This window comes from Ostrea edulis, chromosome 6, assembly GCF_947568905.1.
Source record: "Ostrea edulis chromosome 6, xbOstEdul1.1, whole genome shotgun sequence".
In the NCBI taxonomy this organism is placed as follows: domain Eukaryota; kingdom Metazoa; phylum Mollusca; class Bivalvia; order Ostreida; family Ostreidae; genus Ostrea; species Ostrea edulis.
The window spans coordinates 59,509,889-59,532,263 of record NC_079169.1 but is presented as its reverse complement, the minus strand read 5'-3'; the positions used below and the strand labels follow the sequence as shown (position 1 = coordinate 59,532,263).

At 35.9% G+C, this 22,375-nt stretch overlaps 1 protein-coding gene across 2 annotated transcripts in view; it reads right to left on the bottom strand.

Annotated features, from left to right (window-relative positions):
- The window catches only part of LOC125645613 (E3 ubiquitin-protein ligase TRIM71-like), a 31,912-nt gene extending 9,751 nt beyond the window's left edge, over positions 1 to 22,161 (bottom strand). Inside the window, exons 1-2 of one of the 2 annotated variants that reach the window (XM_048871232.2) lie at positions 22,001 to 22,158; positions 6,052 to 6,393 (exon numbers count right to left, since the gene is read on the bottom strand). The gene's annotated coding sequence lies outside the window, so the exon portion shown is untranslated. Of the gene's footprint in view, positions 1 to 6,051; positions 6,394 to 22,000 lie in introns of both variants that reach the window. The other variant, XM_048871233.2, reaches the window with a different exon arrangement.
- Between the last annotated feature and the right edge of the window lie 214 nt (positions 22,162 to 22,375).

The following is a 22,375-nucleotide window of genomic DNA, read 5'->3' as shown; positions in this document are numbered from 1 at the left end:
ATAGCTCTTATCCTTGGAAGAATTTGGCTCCACTTTTTTGGCAGCTGTTTTTGGCTATATTTAGCTCTAAAACTTCATAGTTATCTCGGATTTCAAATATTTCGGTTGAGCATCACTGAAGAGACATTATTTGTCGAAATGCGCATCTGGTGCATCAAAATTGGTACCGTATAAGTTTTACATTGTAAATGTTTTGATATTGCAAAACAGTCATATTTACCCCCAAATTTGAGTATGAAACCACCTTTATTTTTGTATTATTCCCCAATCTTTACTTGAAAATTCAATTGAAACACATTACCCAAAAACTGAAAATCTTGAAAAACGTCTTTTTATTGGTGCAATTCATGAATTAATGATCTATTTACATTGTTGTTTGATCACATATTGGACATATTACAATCCTGCTCAATTCAAGGTATCACATTCCTCGTGTTTTAACACATCTTCCCAAATGAAAGGTTTGTAATCCATCACATTTCTCACAAACCCTTGATAGATCATTTTGAAATTTTTGGGGCTTAATATCTGAACTGTAAAGGACTCCATGAACGACTGTATGATCCAGGGGTAACTCATATTCATGAAATGAAATTCTTCAAAACCATGCTTCAGATTTAGACATATTTGCTATCCCACTCAATGGGTCGGATGAATGGAAGGTGAATATAACGAACAGAGATCAATCTCATAGCTCCTATAAGCAATACAAAATAGAGAGTTGAGCAAACACGGACCCCTAGAAACACCAGAGGTGGGATCAAGTGCCTAGGAGGAGTAACCATCGGCTGTCGGCCGGTCACACCCGCCGTGAGCCCAATATCTTGATCAGGTAAACAGAGTTATCCGTAGTGAATATGAGTTACCGAACCTATATTGGATTCCTAAACTTCATGAAAACTCTTACAAAGACATATTGCTGGATCCAGTAAGTGTTCTACCAAGCCTCTATCTTAGCTCCTCACGAAAATATTAAAAGCTGTGAATGAGAAATTTCAAACAAACTGTGCGACTACATATGTCAGAAGTGGTGTAAATCAAATGTGGATTCTGAAAAATTCTAAAGTAAATTTGAAATCGTAAAACTTTTTTCAAATCAACAACATCAAAACGTGTGACTTTTCAACACTTTGCATGACCATTCCTCACGATGAAGTAAAGATTATACACTTTTTTTTTTTTTTTTTTTTTTTTTTTTTTTTTTACATCATAGACAGTTACTTCGTCAACAAAACTGGAAAACAGAAATATTCATATCTAGTGATCAGTCATCCAAAAAGTTACTTTGTTAAATACCACTCTGATTCCACGCACAAGTACCCTGAAGCTCAAACAAAAAATATGCTGGAGTTCCTCATTGACAATACTTCGTAGCCTTTAATGATCAGGTCTTTCAGCAGTCTGTTGGAATCCCCATGGGCTAGAATTGTGTTCCTTATCTGCTGACCTGTTTTATATTCTTATGAAGCAGAATTTATTTTAAAAAGCTTCTACATTTGTACGTGAGAAAAAATATCTTGCTTTGTCCTACAATTCGACATTTAGATATGTACGTGAGAAAAAATCTCTTGCTTTGGCCTACAATTCGACATTTAGATATATCGACGACGTATTATCTACCTGTATTACTGATAATAATTTTCATTCATATGTCGATTCGATCTATCCCTGTGACCTGGAAATAAAATACACCACAGAGTCGTCCACTTCTGCATCATACTTAGATATTGTATTGAAAGTAGATATTAACGGCAAACTAACACCTAAACTTTATTATAAACAGGATGATTTCAGCTTCTCCACCGTCAACTCCCCATATTTATGTAGCAATATTCCATTATCACCAGCATATGGTATACACAAGAGCTTGTTCTGCGTATGATTACTTTTTAAATCGAGGCAGTCTACTGACAAACAAGTCAATGGTGCTGGGGTTTCAACACTTCGCAAATACTATGGTCGTTATTACGATCTCATTTGCCAATAGAACCGATCATTGGGTCAAATGCTGTCTGGCGTGTTTCATACTGATTGTTATGCCATTCTTGGCACACTGATTTGGTCTACAGATAATTCCGTTTACCTGATTAAGATATAGGCCTCACGGCGGGTGTGGCCGTTCGACAGGGGATGCTTGCTCCTTCTAGGCACCTGGTGAGTTAAGAGACCATGTTTGCCCGGCTCTCTATTTGGTGTTGCTTATAGGAGTTATGAGATAGACCACTGTTCGTTATATTCGCCTTCATTCATCCGACCCATTGACTGGGATATCAAATGTATCTAAAACTGAAGCACGGTTTTGAAGAATTTCATCTTTTGAAAGGGCAGTTGGAATATATGTATGATTATCAAAAGTGGAATTAATGCCAAGTTCATTTAAAATACAGTTGTAATAATGAGCCTTACAAAGACAATGTTGTTACAAACACTGTCAGCTGGAACCAAAACATATTCCTCATGTAACCAATCTAATTCTTTCATCATTTCTGGATTACTAAACACAGAATGATAAATGGTAACTGATTTTAACATTCCTCTATTACTTTTAATCCATTTTGACTATGTATCAAGTTCTTTCTTTCTTTCACATTTAGCCTTCAATAGAGATGAAATTCTGTCGCTAATTGAAAGACCGAGGTTCTCTTTATTTAGGACCTTTTAAAATAAGTGATTTGAGGTCCTCATTTTCAACTATATCAACATCACCAGTAATGGCATGTCCAGCTGTCAATATTACTAACATGGTTTTGGCGTTTTGGAGAAGAAATTGTGTATTCATCTTGTTTATCGATTTTAGTCTTACTCTAACCCCAAAGTCCATAATTCAAAAAAAAAAAAAAAAAAAAAAAAATGAATCCACACAAGTTTGGAATGTTTGCATCCATGTATTAATATGAGACAAGGCCCTCCTACTCTTAAAAAGATTTTTCACAAAATTGTCTATATATATATTCTCATGTAAAACTTTGAACCCTAGCCCTAGTGGTCATGGTTTGATAAAATATTAACTATATTAGAATGCTTTCATATCAATAAAACTATTCACCGCCAGTGGTTCTTCAGATGAAAATCTGTAAAGCATTTTAAAAATATATTTCCATTTCAAATTTTTATTCTCTATTGTTGCCCAACCCTACCTCCTAAGGACCAAGATTTAAACAAACTAGATTATGTACTACCTGATGGTACTACTAAGATGATTACATACTAATTATTCATGGTCCTATTGTTCTTGAGGAGAATTTTTTTTAATTATCCCTCATATATTCTATGTAAAACTTTGAATCCGTATTATGGCCCAAGCCCACCCCCGGGGCATTGATTTGATGAAGCTTACCTGAAACGACTAATCCAGACTTTGCTTTGATAATGAGATTTTAAAAGATTTTCTACTTTGCATTCTTATGTAAAATCTTAATTTCCCTATTGGAATGTCAGCCTACCCACACCCACCCCCGTCGGGGGATAATTTACGCAATCTTGAATCTGTATTACCTGAGAATGCTTGCTTATTAATGTGACTAATATTGGCCTGCTACTATTCAAAACAGTTTCCTATATATTCCATTATTCCAAAAAATGATTTTAATGTACATGTATACAATATACTCCCAATGTAAAATTTTTATCCCTTGTGATCTCACCCTAACCCCGGGAGCCACGAATTAAACAAACGTGAATCTGTACTTCCTGAGGATGATTGTAAACTAATATGACTTATCATGACTCTGTTGCTATTGAGAAAAAGGCTTTAGAAGTTCTTTCGCTTTATATTCCAATATAAAATATAGCCCTACCCTACCTCCGCGGCCATGATTTGAACAGACTTGATTCTACACAACCAGAGGATGCTTGCGTAATAATATAACTTATCAAGGTCCAGGTGTTCTTGAGAAAAAATCCTCTTCGTGTAAATCCCCTATTGTGGCGATACCCTACCCAGGAACTATGATTTGGAGAATTTTGAATCTGCACTCATTAATGAAGCTTACACGTAATTTTTGTATTTACTGGTCCAGTAGTTCTTGAGAAGATTTTTTTTTTTTAAATATGCTTTTTTCACTACTTTTTAATTATTTTCCCTTAAAAAGGGTGTGACCCTTCATTTGCACAAGTTTAAATACCCTTTATTTAAGGCTGCTTTATGGCAAGTTTGGTTGACAATGGCGCTGTAATTCTGACTGTGTAAGATTTACAGACGGACGGACAGACAAGCAACAGGTGATCAGAAAAACTCCCTTGAGCTCATAATTCAGATGATCTAAACTCAATTGTCATTCGAAAAGTGAAATTAAAGAAATTTTCGCAATTTTTGGAATATAAATCTTGCATGGATTTAAGGGAGCAACCCCGTTGGTCTAGAATATAAACATATATGATAATAGACATTTACACCGTCGTTTTCCATACCCATTTGGTCAACATTACAAAAAAAAAAAGAGCTATTACAGGAAACATTATATGTGCATTGGTTTTTAAAAACATAAATATTAGGCCAATATGTCTATCTTTCGGTGATCGTCCATTTAAAATAATTTATGACATTTTCAAAACCGCTATACCAATAATCGTTTCATCAGTACAATTTTGAGTTTCTGTCAGGAAAAAATATATCTGACAATAAAATTATATTATTGGTCGATTGATTGTTTAGGATTTAACGCCATTTGACAATATTTTATCCATTTTACGGCGGTTTACTAATGAAAAATGATAAATTTTGAGGGATTTTTTAGTTTCCCTGTCGGTTTCCAGTAAGTGTATTATCTTCCGAAAACCAGAGAAACGACCTTTACGTGCCAAGGGTTGTGGTCCTTGACACAAAGCACCTTTAACCGTTCCAAGGACTTAAAAGAAGAATTTGTCTTCGAATGTTTAATTTGGAAATCCAATTAATTTTCTAAGTAATATCATCGATCAGTGAGAGAGTCTGTAATCTAGACAATAATGACTGTATAAATGCAATAATACCAAGATATTATATCCCATAAAACTCCATTACGTACTTCGCTGCAATACGTCTAATGTGCATCGATACGGAAAAAAAATCTCCATCCTCAAAGATTACACTTATATAGAACACATAACGTCCGGCTCGTCCAATTTCCCGCCCTCTGTGTACGGAATCAGTGAACGATGTATGAGATGAATAAATGCATATTCTAATGATGAATCCGACAATCTTATATCCAAAATAATCTGTCGCTATAGTTGGTACTGAATTCCTAATGTCTTTAAAGTTAACAGAAGGCGGTTCGGAAACGCCTTCTAAGTAATCTCATTTCTGACTACAAGCTATATATGTGTACATTGTGAATTTTGCTTTTGTTCAAGGTCTTGCAATGCTGCAAATGTATAACATGATTTTGCTGCTGCATTTCTAAAGTTCTTTGAAAACTCAAAGGAAAAAAATCTCACATATTGAATTACCATCAACTACAGACCTACTACAGTCCCAGCTACTATAATTAAGAAACGTGTGCAGTATCAACGAAACTTACAAACACCACAGGTCCTTCACAAAAACAAATGCAGTGAATTAAAAAAAATTCACAATGAAACTTTTGAATCCGACATAATGGTCAATAGATTCAATACTATGTTTAACGGATTTAATATCCTATATCATTTTTGTAATTTAGTAGGTCTATTCAAACAGTGAGGGGGTGTGATTTACAACAGAGAAATCGATAAACAGCATTGTCGTGGTTTCTGTGCTCCGTGTTTCAATTCCGCACTTTTTGCCTAGTTTCAATTGAATCTCTTTCGATTTAACAATACACAGTAAATGTCTGTCACAGCCTGAAATGTTGAATCACGCTCTCTTCTGAACTCTTAATGTTGAAACATCTCCGCATCATTGCTCTAGACTACAACATGCATACAACTGTGAGGATAGAACGAGATAGAATCCCCGCATGAAACATTGGCTGTAACAAGTCACATGTAATGCACTAAAACACATAAATTCTGACTGACCACCCGTTTTGGGAAAACATTCATTTATCTACCTTACGTATGAATAATCTTTGAGAGGATTAGAGGTCTTACCTTGGAATTCACCTTTACATTTAATTGACTTCGCTTCCTGTAGATCAAAGCGAATATACCCGCGTTGTTTCGCTGTGCTCGCAGACACAGACTATAACACTACACAACATTCCATCAATGAGCCTTTTTGGTCGTTACAAGAATTAAATCAATGAATGTCATCCAGCTTTAAAGATCTATTTAGGATCGTTTTCGTTTTTAGTGGTCTTTAATTCCATCAGCATATAGCCCACCAATCCTTGTCGTCTGGTCCAAATGCTTTCCAATAGTCGCTCCTCAACCGGAGATAACAATAGACGAACTCTATCTCTCCAGCCAGTCATTTGAAGAGTTCGTTCGGTACTGCAGAAAAAAAGCAAGTCTAAATATGGATTGGTTGAGGACGAACAACACATCAGGGGGGTTAAACAGTGATTTGTCATGGATGATGCAAGAGTGAATGGGGCATTCCTTATTGGTCTTTAATGACTAAGCACATAGTGCTTACCAAATATGGATGACTGAGATTGGGAAGTCGTTCTCAATCAGTATTCGGTAAAACCTCTGATAACAACCGATTGTACTTGATATGCTGTAATTATATTAAATTGTTAATTCTGCTTCAACAGGAACATGAATTTGTCCGAAAGACTTAATTCAAATGTTTACAAATTACGGAGGGAAATGTTTACCACAGCATTATCTGCATATAGCAATGGTTAGAAATCATCAATCAATAGATTTATTTACTCCAAGCATTCAAGTTTATTATTTACAATGTCCCAATGATCCTCCTGCTGGTGTTGTATTCATTATACGTGAATACACACAGAGCGAGAGATATTCACTGCTATTAGTCTACTGGGAAAAGTCTTAGTGTTGATAATAAGTTTTGTTGGCTTTTTCGTCCACATTGATCCGTCCCCGGTGGAGCCGATTAACGGCAAAACTCGTCATAACAAGAAGAGGGACATCTGATTAGTCTGAATTATTTATGACGGAGAGAATTCAGCAAATCAGGAAATTGTTTACAATTAATGCGACATTAGTCACGTGACGATACCTTATATACGTGTTTTGCATGCTTACTCGGCCATGAATTTCTTTGAATAGCGTAGGACGTTTTGAATTTATCTATTTTCTACAACTAATTCGATTACATTAGATTGGTTAGTATTTTTAAACAATTTATTTACTTTTAATTTAAACATATCATAGTTACATGTATATATGAGCATAGGCTGTATTTTCTATAGATTTCTATAAAAAAAAAAATATTGCCCATGCATCAATGTTTGGATTCTTGAATTTGGGATGAATACATGTACAACACTTTATAATATTTGATAAATATGACAATTAAACAAATTCCTGAAACTAAATTATACCGTGGCATCATTTACTCTCGAACGGACCAATATCGGTGAATGGCAATTTTTACACTAATTTGTGGGACAAAAATTACTATATACATGTATACAAGTAAAGGGAAGTAAAACCGTAAATTCAATGCTAAGTCAAAATTTGTGGCACTACATGTACGTCTAAGTCTCGTGACGCCTAGACATGAGTGAAAATTCTTTAATGGGACGTCAAACAACATAAAAACAAAACATGGTATTGAGCAAACAATGAAGAAATGAGACATGACAATTAGTAAAGGTGTTTTAGAGTAGGAATTCCTTCTAGGAACTGATTCTACTCTAGAGTGGTATTTCCCCAGGGGGGATAAATCGTACTCTACAACACACTTTTCCCTGACGAAAATCTTACTCTAGAGCCACTTGTCCCCCTTTATTATACGATAAATAACTCCATTTCTAATAGAGAAATCTTAAGATGCTTTGTAATAAAAATCCATACTTTTCGCTTCTTCCTACACATAGGTGTACTTAAGAAAGCTTGGAATGAACTTGACATCATATCAAAATAGACAATCAAAACGATATGTAACATAACCTGAACATTGCAAATGATGGTTAAAGTTTTTTAATACTCAGTCATTACTTCCATTGCATTGAAAAGTAAAACATTCTGCGACTTAAATGCAGGAGGTTACTATCAGCAGAAGGGGAAAACTGACTCAGGAGTGGGGGAGATGTACTAGAGTAAGTTTTCCGGGGAGAAATCCTACTTTATAGTCAACTCTCCGGGGGGAAGTTAAAGGGAAATCCTACTCTAACAGACCGGATACCACGGTAAGTGGTATAATTAACATTAGGATGTGTATGGCAATTAAGTTTCACATACCTTTGAAAACAGCTAAATTACACAATTCCACTGGCGTCAATTGAATTAGTTAAAAGAGGGACGCATTCCTTCAAAGACTTTGACGTAATGTATTTTTCTATACGAGAACACTGGTAAAGTACATCCATTTAACTTGATTATGGTAGAATTGTTTTGCAACCTGCTACAGACACAGTAATACATGTTCTACAGTTAGAATGCTTTGGAGATCGTGTTTCTCTGTCAGAGCTATATGAATTAGTTAGTTTGCCATGTTTTCTATATGTATAAAAGCATGTTCCTGTCATCAAAACTAACCAAGTTTATTTCAGTTGCATAGTCATGATTATCATACCTCTACATGCAAGGTGAAGATAACGAACAGTGATCAATCTCATAACTCCTATAAGCAATACAAAATATATAGTTGGGCAAACACGGACCCCTGGACACACCAGAGGTGGGATCAGGTGCCTAGGAGGAGTAAGCATCCCCTGTTGACCGGTCACACCCGCCGTGAGCCCTATATCCTGATCAGGTAAACGGATTTATCCGCAGTCAAAATCAGTGTGCCAAGAACGGCTTAACAATCGGTATGAAATGTCGAATTGAAGGCCACAGCGAGAGATTTTTTTCTTCTCGCGTAGAAGTTTTTGAATAAATTCTGCTTCATATCAATATAGAAACAGGTCAGCTAATAAAGGAGCACAATTCGTGCCCATGGGAATTCCAACAGACTGTTGGAAGACCTGATCACCAAAGACCACGAAGATATTGTCAATGAGGAACTCTAGCATATTTTTTTATTTCAACTTCAGAGTACTTGTGCGTGGAATCAGAGTGGTGTTTAACAAAGTAAGTTTTTGAATGACTGATCACTAGATATGAATATTTCCGTTTTCCGTTTTTGTTGAAGAAGCAACTGTCTATGATGTCAAAAAGTCTAGTCTTTAATTTATCGTGAGGAATGGTCGTGTAAGCTACTGACAAACAAGTTGATGGTACAGGGATTTCAACAGTCTCGATTGAAGTCAGCATTTCGCAAATTCTATGGTCGTTATAAGGATCTAGTTCGTCAATACAACCTCGCATTGGGTCAAATGCTGTCTGACGTGTTTCATACCGATTGTTAAGCCGTTCTTGGCACACTGATTTGACTGCGGATAACTCCGTTTACCTGATCAGGATATGGGGCTCACGGCGGGTGTGACCGGTCAACAGGGGATACTTACTCCTCCTAGGCACCTGATCCCACCTCTGGTGTGTCCAGGGGTCCGTGTTTGCCCAACTATCTATTTTGTATTGCTTGTAGGAGTTATGAAATTGATCACTGTTCATTATCTTCACCTTGCATAGTGTTGAAAAGGCATAGGTTTTAATGTTATTGATATGGGAAAAATTCTGCGATTTCAAGTTTACTAAAAGTTCTTTAGAATTTTTTAGAATCCACATTTGATTAACACTACTTCTGGCATATGTAGTCGCACAGTAAGTTTGAAGTTTCTCCTTCACAGCTGTTAACATTTTCGTGAGGAGCAAAGATAGGGGCTTGGTAGAGCACTCACTGGATCCAGCAATGTATCTTTGTTTGTAAGGGTTTTATGTAGTTTAGGAATCCAGTATTGGTACGGTAACTCATATTCATTCGACCCATTGACTGGGATATTAAATGTGTCTAAAACTGAAGCATGGTTTTGAAGAATTTCATCTTTTGAAAGGGCAGTTGGAATATAAGTATGATTACCAAAAGTGGAATTAATGTCAAGTTCGTTTAAAATACACTTGTAATAATGAGCCTTACAAACAAAGACAATGTTGTTACTAGCTTTGTCAGTTGGAACCAAAACATATTCCTCATGTAACCTATCTAATTCTTTTATCACTTCTGGTTTACTAAACACAGAAGGATAGATGGTACGTACTTTTGTTTCCATGTGTCTAATGCGGAATTTTAATATCCCTCTTATGCTTTTAACCCATTCTGACAATGTATCAAATTCTTCTTTTTCATATTTAGTCCATCGTCTGGCATAATCTTCGACAGAACTCATAATAGAGATGAAGTTTTGTCGCCAATTAAAAGACCGAGGTTCTGTGTATTTAGGACCTTTAATAATAAGTGATTTGAGGTCCTCATTTTCAACTATATCAACATCACCAGTAATGGCATGTCCAGCTGGACTATAGTTGAAAGAAGATGAAGAACAAGAACATGTTGGTGGATTACGTATAAGATGGTCTATATCTAGGCACTGCAAAGTTTGTTTATAATTAAAAAGTTTGGATGCAATAGTGGAAGTATAGCTGTAGGAAATACAGGGTGTAGACTTGATGGATTATTTTGTCATGATTATCATACCTCTACATATGATGGATTATTTTGGTTGAATGCTGAGCTTTACCCCAAGATATTATAATAAATAGTATACATATTCTGTTTGAATAATGGACACTGTCGTTATACCTCCAGGTATCAATAGATAGTGTGCGTATTTTAGTTGAATACTGAGCTCTTAGTCGTTTAGTCCCGTGGGGATCTGAGCTAGAATAGGTTCTCAATACCCCTTACTTGTCGTAAGAGGCGACTAAATGGGGCGGTCCTTCGGAATATCTCTAAAAGCTGGCTTCTTTGTTGTTTATCATATCTCTCGATATTGTCGTCAAAATGGATTAAAAGTAGAAGAGGAATATTACAATCCCGCATTAGACACATCAAAACAAAAGTACGTACCATCTATCCTTCTGTGTTTAGTCAAATACGGGGTTATATAGGAATTAGATAGGTTACAGTCATGAAGAATATGTTTTGGTTCCAGCTTAAAAAGCTTGTAAAATTGTCATTGTATAAGGCTCATTATTACAACTGTTTTTTAAACGAACTTGGCATTAATTCAACTCATGGTAATCGTACTTATACTCCAGCTTTCCTTTCAAAAGATGAAATTCTTCAAAACCATGCTAAACAAACTTAAGATACATTGTTGGATCCAGTGAATGTTCTACCAAGCCCATATCTTTGCTCCTCATGAAACTATTAACAGTTGTGTTCCAATGGGCACGAATTGTGCTCCTTTGTTAGTTGACCTGTTTTTATATTCCTATGAAACAGAATGTATTTAAAAACTTCAACATGAGAAGAAAAAAGCTCTTGCTGTGGTTTACAATTCAACATTTAGATATATAGACGTTTTATCTATTAACAATACTAATTTTCATTCATATGTCGAGTCGATATATCCCTGTGAACTCGTAATCAATGACAACACAGAGTCGTCAACTTCTACTCCATACGTAGATATTAACGGCAAACTGACAACTCAGCTTAATGACAAACAAATGATTTCAGGTTCTCCATCGTCAACTTCCAATATTTATGTAGCAATATTCCATTATCACCTGTATATGGTATGTATATATCTCAACTGATTCGATACACAAGAGCTTGTTCTGTGTATTATCAGTTTCTAAATCGAGACAGGCTGCTGACAAACAAGTTAATGGTGCAAGGGTTTCAACAGTCTCGTTTAAAGTCAGCATTTTGTACATTCTATGGTCGTTATAACGATTTATTTTGCCAATACAACCTATCATGTGGTCCAATGCTGTCTGGAGTGTTTCATACCGATTGTTAGACCGTTCTTGGCACACTGATTTTGACTTGGGATAACTCCGTTTACCAGATCAGGATATAGGGCTCATGGCGGGTGTGACCGGTCGACAGGGGATGTTTACTCCTCCTAGGCACCTGATCCCACCTCTGGTATATCCAGGGGTCCGTGTTTGCCCGGTTCTATTTTATATTGCTTAAAGGAGTTTTGATATTGATCACTGTTCGTTATCTTCGCCTTTCATATTATGATAAATAGTTAATATAATTTATAATCATAATTTCTTTAACGACAATTGCTACAAACTTTTCTTCAAAAATTATAAAAATGGACACTGAATTTGTGTTTATAGATGAAATGAATACATTTCACCGAATGGAATCTTATTTTGGTATAATAGTAATTTTTTTTTGTAAAGTTATATAAGAAAGGGGTATATATCACAAAAGTCACATGAAATTTACATTCGATATTTGTACTAATTGCAGTCTGAGTATACAAAGAAATACCGATTTTTTTTGTAGCAAGGACATGGACGCGATTTGAGCTGAAAATTTTATTTTTCCAGTTTTATTGTTTACAAATTGATGCTGAACTAAAGTATTTCTAATGATCAACCGACATTTGAATGCAAGGTGAAGATAACGAACAGTGATCAATATCATAACTCCTACAAGCAATACAAAATAGATAGTTGGACAAACACGGACCCCTGGACACACCAGAGGTGGGATCAGGTGCCTAGGAGGAGATGTTGAGTTACAAATGAGATGCAATACTCACAATTCTTTGTTTTGTAAACAAGGCTCGTGCCGTGTTTTTGTTACAAATAGATCGCTTAATAGAAAATAGCATGTTTAAAACAAAATGAGAAGTGCCAAACACTAGAAACTGTTTAATTGTGTTCAGAATTAACTTGTAAATTGAAAAAATTCTGCTTTGAACGAAACCTTTACTAGTATATAATTATTTAACCTTTGTAAACAAAAGCAAGGCACGAACCTTGTTAACTTAACACAGAAATTAGTTTGAATTTGAAAATGTTCAGTTAAAATCGTATCAATGGTCCTTTTGGTATCTTTGGCAGTACAATGTAACAATGTATGTTGCATTTCTGCATACTAAACAATTTTATCACATCTGGCACTGGTTGCACCAAAAGGAAAATACTTCCGTTTCCATTTCTATTAGCAGTATACCAAGACTATAGATACTTGAGATGCTTTTTTCCATTAGCAATTTATCAAGGTTTTAAATACCCCAGTCGCTATCTCCATTAGCAGAATTTATCAAGGTTTCCATGTATACATGTATTCCACAAATGCCCCAGAATACAGACAGCCATTTATTACTGACTCCGCATTTTAGATGTCTGAAGACAAGTTATTGGACGTCTGATACCCTATCATAGAGCGCTCTATGGCGACATGCGACCGCATATATTGAGAATTCGTCATAACGTTTTCTGTTGGGAAAAGCGAGATGATATCTTTAATTGATTCTAATAGTAGTGCATTTGATATTTCTCTTTCCCAAATATCATGCTAACTATTGACACTAAACGGATTACTGTATAGAAACTTTTAAAATCGATATGATTTAGTGAAAACGCCTACATGAGCAAATAGTTACCCGTGGTTCCTCAAACCATCTCCAAGAATACCAGAGTCCACAGCGCTAAGAAATACGCACGTTAACTCTGGATTCCTGCCTTCATTAGTAATTGATTATTAACTTTTATACCAGTGTTAATTAATTAATGACTCTTAATTACAAACTCCTTTTGATTAGGGGATATAAAAATCTGCTTCTTGAAATCAGGCTTTAAAACATCATATGTTTTAAAATGCTTATTGATATAAATAAATAACCACTGAAATTGTCAAATTATATATTATTGTGTAAAAAATGGTTAATCTTCATTTTTCATAGGTTTACCTCGTGCTGTGTTTTGGTAACAAAAGATTTGGTATTTGCTAAATGACAATTTATAATACCTGTTGAAAGAAATTTGTGTTTCACTAGGGGAGAGAGATGTTTTAAAAATATTTCCGTTTTCCATTGGTTTCTATTGTGAAATACGTGATTTTAACCCAAATTATAAAGTTAACTCTCGTTGTTTGTCAAATAAGTCAATTTTGATGAAAAATCATATAAATATCTATATCGACATAAAAGAATCATTTAGAAATGATGAATTTTAAAAATTGACCAGAAGGTATAGGGGGCGAAACAATACTACCGTTCACAGTTCTTAGAGAGACAGGTCAAACTGATCGTACAATGGTACTGTACACTGGTAGGTTGTTCGTGCTTTTATCGTGCGGTGTGGAATGACAATGAAATCTTCGGGGAAACATTTTGGTACTATTATTTGGGAAAGACTAAATGCCATGTCAAATAACACTCCACATTTGCGGCACTATAATGAATTCCTATCATCACGAACAGTATCAATGTTCCAGATGACCAGAGAAACACGTCTGCCAAGTTTAGAAGGATTATTGGCTGTTCTACAGAAGGGGTAAGAAATCAAAGTGCTCATGCGTCTTCCGCCATGAGTGTACTGATCCAGTCAATTAAAAGTTTCAAAACATGACGATATCAAAATTACTTATCACATGAAAGGTGAAGATAACGAACAGTTATCAATCTCATAACTCCTATAAGCAATACAAAATAGAGAGTTGGGCAAACACGGACCCCTGGACACACAAGAGGTGGGATCAGGTGCCTAGGAGGAGTAAGCATCCCCTGTCGATCGGTCACTCCCGCCGTGAGCCCCATATCCTGTTCAGGTAAACGGAGTTATTCGCAGTCAAAATCAGTGTGCCAAGAACGGCTTAATAATCGGTATGAAACACGTCAGACAGCATTTGACTCAATGATAGGTTGTATTGAAGAACTAGATCGTTATAACGACCATAGAATTTGCGAAATGCTGACTTCAATCGATACTGTTGAAACCCTGTACCATGAACTTGGTTGTCAGTAGCTTACCTCGATTTAATAACTGGCTATACGCAGAACAAGCTCTTGCATATCGAATCAGTTGAGATATATAAACACCATATGCAGGTGATAATGGAATATTGCTACATAAATATGGGAAGTTGACGATGGAGAAGCTGAAATCATCCCGTTTGTCATACAGTTGAGTTGTCAGTTTGCCGTTAATGTCTACTTTCAACAAAATATCTAAGTATGAAGCAGAAATGGACGACTCTGTGGTGTCCTTTATTTCGAGCTCACAGGGATATATCAAATCGACATATGAATGAAAGTTATTATTGTTAATAGACAAAACGTCATCGATATATCGAAATGTCGAATTGAAGGCCACAGCGAGAGATTTTTTCTTCTCACGTAGAAGTTTTTTTAATGAATTAATTCTGCTTCATATGAATATAGAAACAGGTCAGCTAACAAAGGAGCACAATTCGTGCCCATGGGAATTCCAATAGACTGTTGGAAGACCTGATCACCAAAGACCACGAAGATATTGTCAATGAGGAACTCTAGCATATTTTTTATTTCAACTTCAGAGTACTTGTGCGTGGAATCAGAGTGGTGTTTAACAAAGTAAGTTTTTGAATGACTGATCACTAGATATGAATATTTCCGTTTTCCATTTTTGTTGAAGAAACAACTGTCTATGAGGTCAAAAGGTCTAGTCTTTAATTTATCGTGAGGAATGGTCGTGTATAGTGTTGAAAAGTCATAAGTTTTAATGTTATTGATTTGGGAAAAATTCTGCGATTTAAAGTTTACTAAAAGTTCTTTAGAATTTTTTAGAATCCACATTTGATTAACACCACTTCTAGCATATGTAGCCGCACAATAAGTTTGAAGTTTCTCTTTCACAGCTGTTAATATTTTCGTGAGGAGCAAAGATAGGGGCTTGGTAGAGCACTTACTGGATCCAGCAATGTATCTTTGTTTGTAAGGGTTTTTATGTAGTTTAGAAATCCAGTATAAGTACGGTAATTCATATTCATTCGACCCATTGACTCGGATATTAAATGTGTCTAAAACTGAAGCATGGTTTTGAAGAACTTCATCTTTTGAAAGGGCACATCTACGGTGAAAAGGGTGAAGATAACGAACTGAGATCAAACTCATAAATCCTGTAAAAATTACAAGATTGATGGTAAAGCAAACGCGGACCCCTGGAAACACCAGACGTGGGATCAAATGTATATAAGGAGTAAGCGTAAGTTGACCGGTCACATCTGTCGTGAGCACTCTATCTAATTCAAGGAAACGGAGTAATCCGTAGTCAAAATTAGTGTGTTATGACATTTATTAAAAGGAAACGATATTCTGATGCACAAAACTTCGTTAAGTTACATGTAATATGAGGTTAACTATCTGTGCCTCTGAAATTTAATAGTGTTTGTTCATGTCTCTTCGCGAATTGTTCACATATATTAAGACGGCGCAAGTTGTAAGTGAAAGGTGAAGGTAACGAACAGCAATCAATCTCATAACTCCTATAAGCAATACAAAATAGAGAGTTGAGCAAACACAGGCCCCTGGACACACCAGAGGTAGGATCACGTGCCTAGGAGGAGTGAGCATCCCTTGTCGACCGGTCACACCCGCCGTGAGCCCAATATCTTGATCAGGTAGACGGAGTTGTCCGTAGTCAAAATCAGTGTACAAAGAATGGTCTAACAATCGGTATGAAACACATCAGGCAGCATTTTAACGACCGTAGAATTTGCGAAATGCTGACTTTAAAGAAGACTGTTGAAACCCCTGCACCATCAACTTGTTTGTCAGTTAGCCTGTCTCGATCTAAAAACTGACCATACGCAGAACAAACTCTTGCGTATCGAATCAGTTGAGAGATATAAACACCATATGCAGGTGATAATGGAATATTGCTACATAAATACATGTATGGGAAGTTGACGATGGAAAAGTTGAAATCATCCTGTTGTCGTAAAGTTGAGTTGTTAGTTTGCCGTTAGTACATGTATCTACTTTCAATAAAATATCTAAATATGAAGCAGAAGTGGACGACTCTGTGGTGTCTTTTATTTCGAGTTCACTGGGATATATCGAATCGACATATGAATGAAAATTAGCATTGCTAATAGGTAAAACGTCGTCTATCTATCTAAATGTCGAATTGTAGGCCACAGGAAGATATTTTTTCTTCTCATGTTGAAGTTTTTAAATACATTCTGTTTCATATGAATATAGAAACAGGTGAACTAACAAAAGAGCATAATCCGTGTCCATTAGAGTGCCAACAGACCTGATCACCAAAGACTACGAAGATATTGTCAATGAGGAACTCTAACATATTTTATATTTCAACTTCAGAGTACTTGTGCGTGGAATCAGAGTGGTGTTTAACAAAGCGAAGTTTTGGATGACTAATCACTAGATATGAATATTTCCGTTTTCCAATTTTAATGAAGAAGCAACTGTCTATGATGTCAAAAAGTCTAGTCTTTAATTTATCGTGAGGAATGGTCCTGTAAAGTGTTGAAAAGTCATACGTTTTGATGTTGATGTTTTTCGATTTCAAATTTACTTAAAGTTCTTTAAAAAATTTGTTTAGAATCCACATTTGATTTACACCATTTCTTGCATATGTAGTCGCACACTACGTTTGAAGTTTCTCCTTCGCAGCTGTTAATATTTTGGTGAGGAGCAAAGATAGGGGCTTGGTAGAAAACTTACTGGATCCAGCAATGTATCTTTGTAAGGGTTTTTATGAAGTTTAGAAATCCAGTATAGGTACGGTAACTCATATTCATCCGACCCATTGATTGCGATATTACATGTGTCTAAAACTGAAGCATGGTTTTGAAGAATTTCATGCTTTGAAAGGGCAGTTGGAGTATAAGTACGATAACCAAAAGTGGAATTAATGCCATGTTCGTTTAAAATACAGTTGTAATAATGAGCCTTACAAATAAAGACAATGTTGGTACAAGCCAAAACATATTTCTCATTTAACCTATCTAATTCTTTTATCATTTCTGGTTTACTAAACACAGAATGATAGATGGTACGTACTTTTGTGAAATACCACTTATTTAGATTCGTAGGAGTTGGAGCTCTTTAACGTGCCAATGCCTGCCGCGACATTCTCACATCTAGATGCCGAGCGTTTGGCGAAGGAGCAATCACTACCTAGCTACGTCTTAGATTTGACGAGTGGGATTTGAACTACTTCATAAAGCGAACGCTCTACCACTGAACTAGCGAGACTGGTTTACGAAAGATAACTTTTCAAAGCATAAAAATTGAATGTAATTATCATAAATTCTCGAAAGGGACCTTAAACAAAATACAATCAATCAATCATACAAGTTAAAAATAAATAATCCCATATCAATGACCGTTCATGGTGAATGAAAGTATATCTACTTCTATTTTATTTTACCCCCAAATTCATCAACCTTTCACAATAAATGTTATATGTATTTCATATGTATTTAATTATTAAGATATACATGTTGTAACTTACGCTGGTAGTAATATTTCTTGACAGAATCGATAATATAGTACATTTCAGGGTAACTATAGCACTACGGTCGCCATAGTTACACCCTTGTCAAATTTCCTCAATAAATGCTAGTGTGATTTACATGTACAAGCTATAAGCAAGGATAAACACAAATCTTCTCTCATCAATATTCACTTCTAAACTTCAAAATTACTCAGTATTTCCTTTTTCTGTGAAATATGTATGAAATGGTAATTTATGTGAAAGATCCGATGTGGCAGCCTACTGGTTGGGGCGCTTGATTCACAAACGGAAGATCCCAGGTTCAATTCTCGACTCATTTTCATTCGTATGTCGATTTGATATATCCATGTGAACTAGAATTAAAAGATACGACAGAGTCTTCTAGATCTGCTTTGTACGTAGATGTTTTATTGAAAATGAAAGATGAAGATAACGAACAGTGATCAATCTCAATAACTCCTCTAAGCAATACAAAATAGAGATTTGGGCAAACACGGACCCCTGGACACACCTAGGGTGCAAGAGCTTGTTCTGCTTGTGATCAGTTTTTAAATCGAAGCAGACTACTGTCAAACACGTTTCTGGTGCAGGGGTTCCAACAGTCTCGTTTAAAGTCAGCGTTTCGCAAATTCTATGGTCGTTATAACGAGTTAGTTTGTCAATACAACCTATCATTGGGTCAAATGCTGTCGGGTGTGTTTTATACCGATTGTTAGGCCATTCTTGGCACACAGATTTTGACTACGGATAACTCGGAGTCCGTTTACCTGATCAAGATATAGGGCTCACGGCGGGTGTGACCGGTCGACACGGGATGCTCACTCCTCCTAGGCACCTGATCCCACCTCTGGTAAATCCAGGGGTCCGTGTTTGCCCAACTCTCTATTTTATCTTCCTTATAGGAGTTATGAGATTGATCACTGTTCATTATTTTTCATTTCACTTAAACATTTAACAGAAGTGCACTACAGCAATGACTGTTCTCCCGCTAAGCTCCCAGCACTAGGAGTGAAAGGCACGGTTTGTTCGGATGTGACCTTAACAAGGTCGTCAGCTTCTTACTCCATATGTCAAAAGCTGTGGTACTTCACTTTGAAAACCTAGTGACGTCTCCACATGAGTGAACATTTTTTGACTGGGTTGCCCCCCCCCCAAACGACACCCCTTCCCCAGAAAATCTAAACCAAAACAAACATACAAAAATGACACAGTCCACAGCGGGAGTTATCATGACCAAGGTTTAATGAGGTGTGCTACATCATATGGATAAAAAGTGGAGGACATGTTCAACGATATTTTGAAATTGAAAACTTTTAAATTTGCTTTATTTAATTTTCAAAAATGCAGTTTTAATAGAAAGCAATCTGGAAAAAATAAATAAAAACCCCACTGGACTCGAACCCACGACCTACAGTTCAGCAGTCGACGTGCTAACATACTGGGCTACTCAGAGAAACAATGATATTTGAAATGAATTGGCAAATGTTGCCGATATTTATATTTTCATTCATGTTTTGAAAGGAAGTCAGCCATTATGACAATGTAGAGTACCTCCTTCTGGCACTTATGAATAAAACGTACCTTTTATCTATATTGGGAATTAAAAACAAATAATAGTGCATAACCCATCGGAACTCCTCGAATGTCTCGTGCACTCTATGTCGAGTGCGCGAGATATTCGAGGAATTCCGGTTGGTGCATAACCTTGACATTCATTTTTAAGGTCATATTATCTAGTTTGATTGTTAGAATTAAAATTTATATAAGTGAAGGGTAATTTGTTTGCCAATACCCAACTTAATTTAAAGTAGGGCCGATATATTTTGAATGTTTAATTTTTTCCATGATATAACATTTGACAGAGGAAATTCAAATGAATTCTTTAAGTACCGCATATACTTTTCTTAGCTCATTATCAATAATGATAACCGGATGCTTGTTTATTCTTCTTCACAGAATAATACATAAATATATGACTTTTGTGTATTTGAAGTTATTTCCCTTTGACAATCCCACTGCGCAATATCCGAGTTGCCCAATCGTTCTTTCCCTTTGTGGAACTCTTACGGACAGTGAGTTGCAAAACATACTTTCGTCCACACGCGGTGGGTACAAATGCTTATCGCTGCCTTCATATATTGCCTAAAGGATGATTATTAGACATCATGCAACCACCCAAATTGCTGGAACACGCAATTTTAGTAAGTTTATGATTATTTGATAATAAAATAGCTCAAACAAAAATCGATAATCACAATCTTTCTTTGATTAAAGCATCACTCTTGCAGAAGAGGAAATGAAAAATAAAGGACTTTAAGTTAATTTAATGGCCTAATTCAAACAAATATTCTTCTTCATATGATCAGTTTAATGTATACCAACGGCTGATATAAACAATATTTACGCTTTCCGAACTTTTATTCTTATTTACATAGCCAGTCTATAATATGTGTATACATCTTGTACCCACCCAAGTGTACAACAGAATACTGAACGTACCTCCATCGCAAAAGAGCTGATATCTCGGAACTTGCGTATTGGAACGTCGTTCGGCCTTTTCCGTCTAGTCTACGAAACTCAAATGCCCCCCCCCCCCCAAAAAAAAAAACAAACGAGATAATCCATACATACCTACTACATGTATCACTGAGAACGGGTGCCTCAATTTTGTTCAATTATCGGTATCCAGGGTTGTCTCCCGTTTTAAATCTAAGCCAAACATGGAGTTCCGCCGAGTACTTGATTCAACAGATTATAGAGTTCAAAAACTGATCGGCCAAATATTTTCATTGGAAATAAGACTTCAACTACCAAATATACGAAATATGAAAAGTATAATGATTTTTAAAAAAGAAATGGAGCTCGAGAGAAAGATCTTTGTTCAGTTAGAGTTACATGTGTGTATGCAGTTACATTAGTTTACTGTAACAGTTTGGAGAGTGTGCCATGCACCACGTAGATATTGCAGGCGATGCCATTTTTCTTGTCACGTGGCCCAAAGTAGGATGGTGACGTATTATATCTGAGGTTCATTTTAGACTTGACGGGAAAAGCCTAGCGATCTTTTGATTGTAATGAACCACGCAAAATTTCGCAATCCCTACTTTAATTATGCCTTTCATTTCTGGATCAATGAGCTGTGTTCATATTCAAATTTTTGCAATACAAATCAAAAAATGTGAAATTTAAAATACGACACCTTTCTATGAAAACTTAAAAATTACGAATTTCCACTAACTACATTGTATCAAAGAAATGTTTTTTAGCTGAGATATGTGAACGAACGGAAAATTTACAAGCGAGGGCCATTTTATACATAAAATGAACATAATTTTTTCAAATCACATCCAATACATCTAGCAAAATTATGCTTATGTGAAATTTTCGTGATTTATAAGGCTGTTTAATTTCAAAAGTAATCACCCAATGCCTGTAAATAATTATTTTGGCGAAACCAATCTTTGAATCTCATCATTTGCAAAAGATGGGACAATCTCAGTTTATCAAAAACTGTCAATACTGTCCCTTTTGGCATTTGTGAATTTAAAGGGCAGTTGCATTGATATCTGCGATACAAATGTCATAAATCAGGCTGGCTTACAGTGGTGTACGTTTTGGATCTATGATGAAATTGACTTACCAAAATAAGCATACACATCCATATAGAGCAGAGCAATCATTACACATGACATATACAATGCAGAAATTCCTTCCCGCCAGCGCCAAATCGATCGTCTGCTGCAACAAACATGCCTTTCACTGCCTCAGACATCCAGGGATTTCCACAAATCTCTACTTTTGTGCAATTATATTGTAACTGATCAACAGTCGATCTCTCGTTGCTTACTCAATACCAATCATATAAATATATCACGTGACAGGACCTTGTTTGTCTTGCACTGTACGTCCATCACATCTGCTGATCAGGACTGCCATTAAATATGTAAAGGACGCCGACGATCATTACGTAAATTATATACACATATATGTATATATATATATCAAGATCCATACA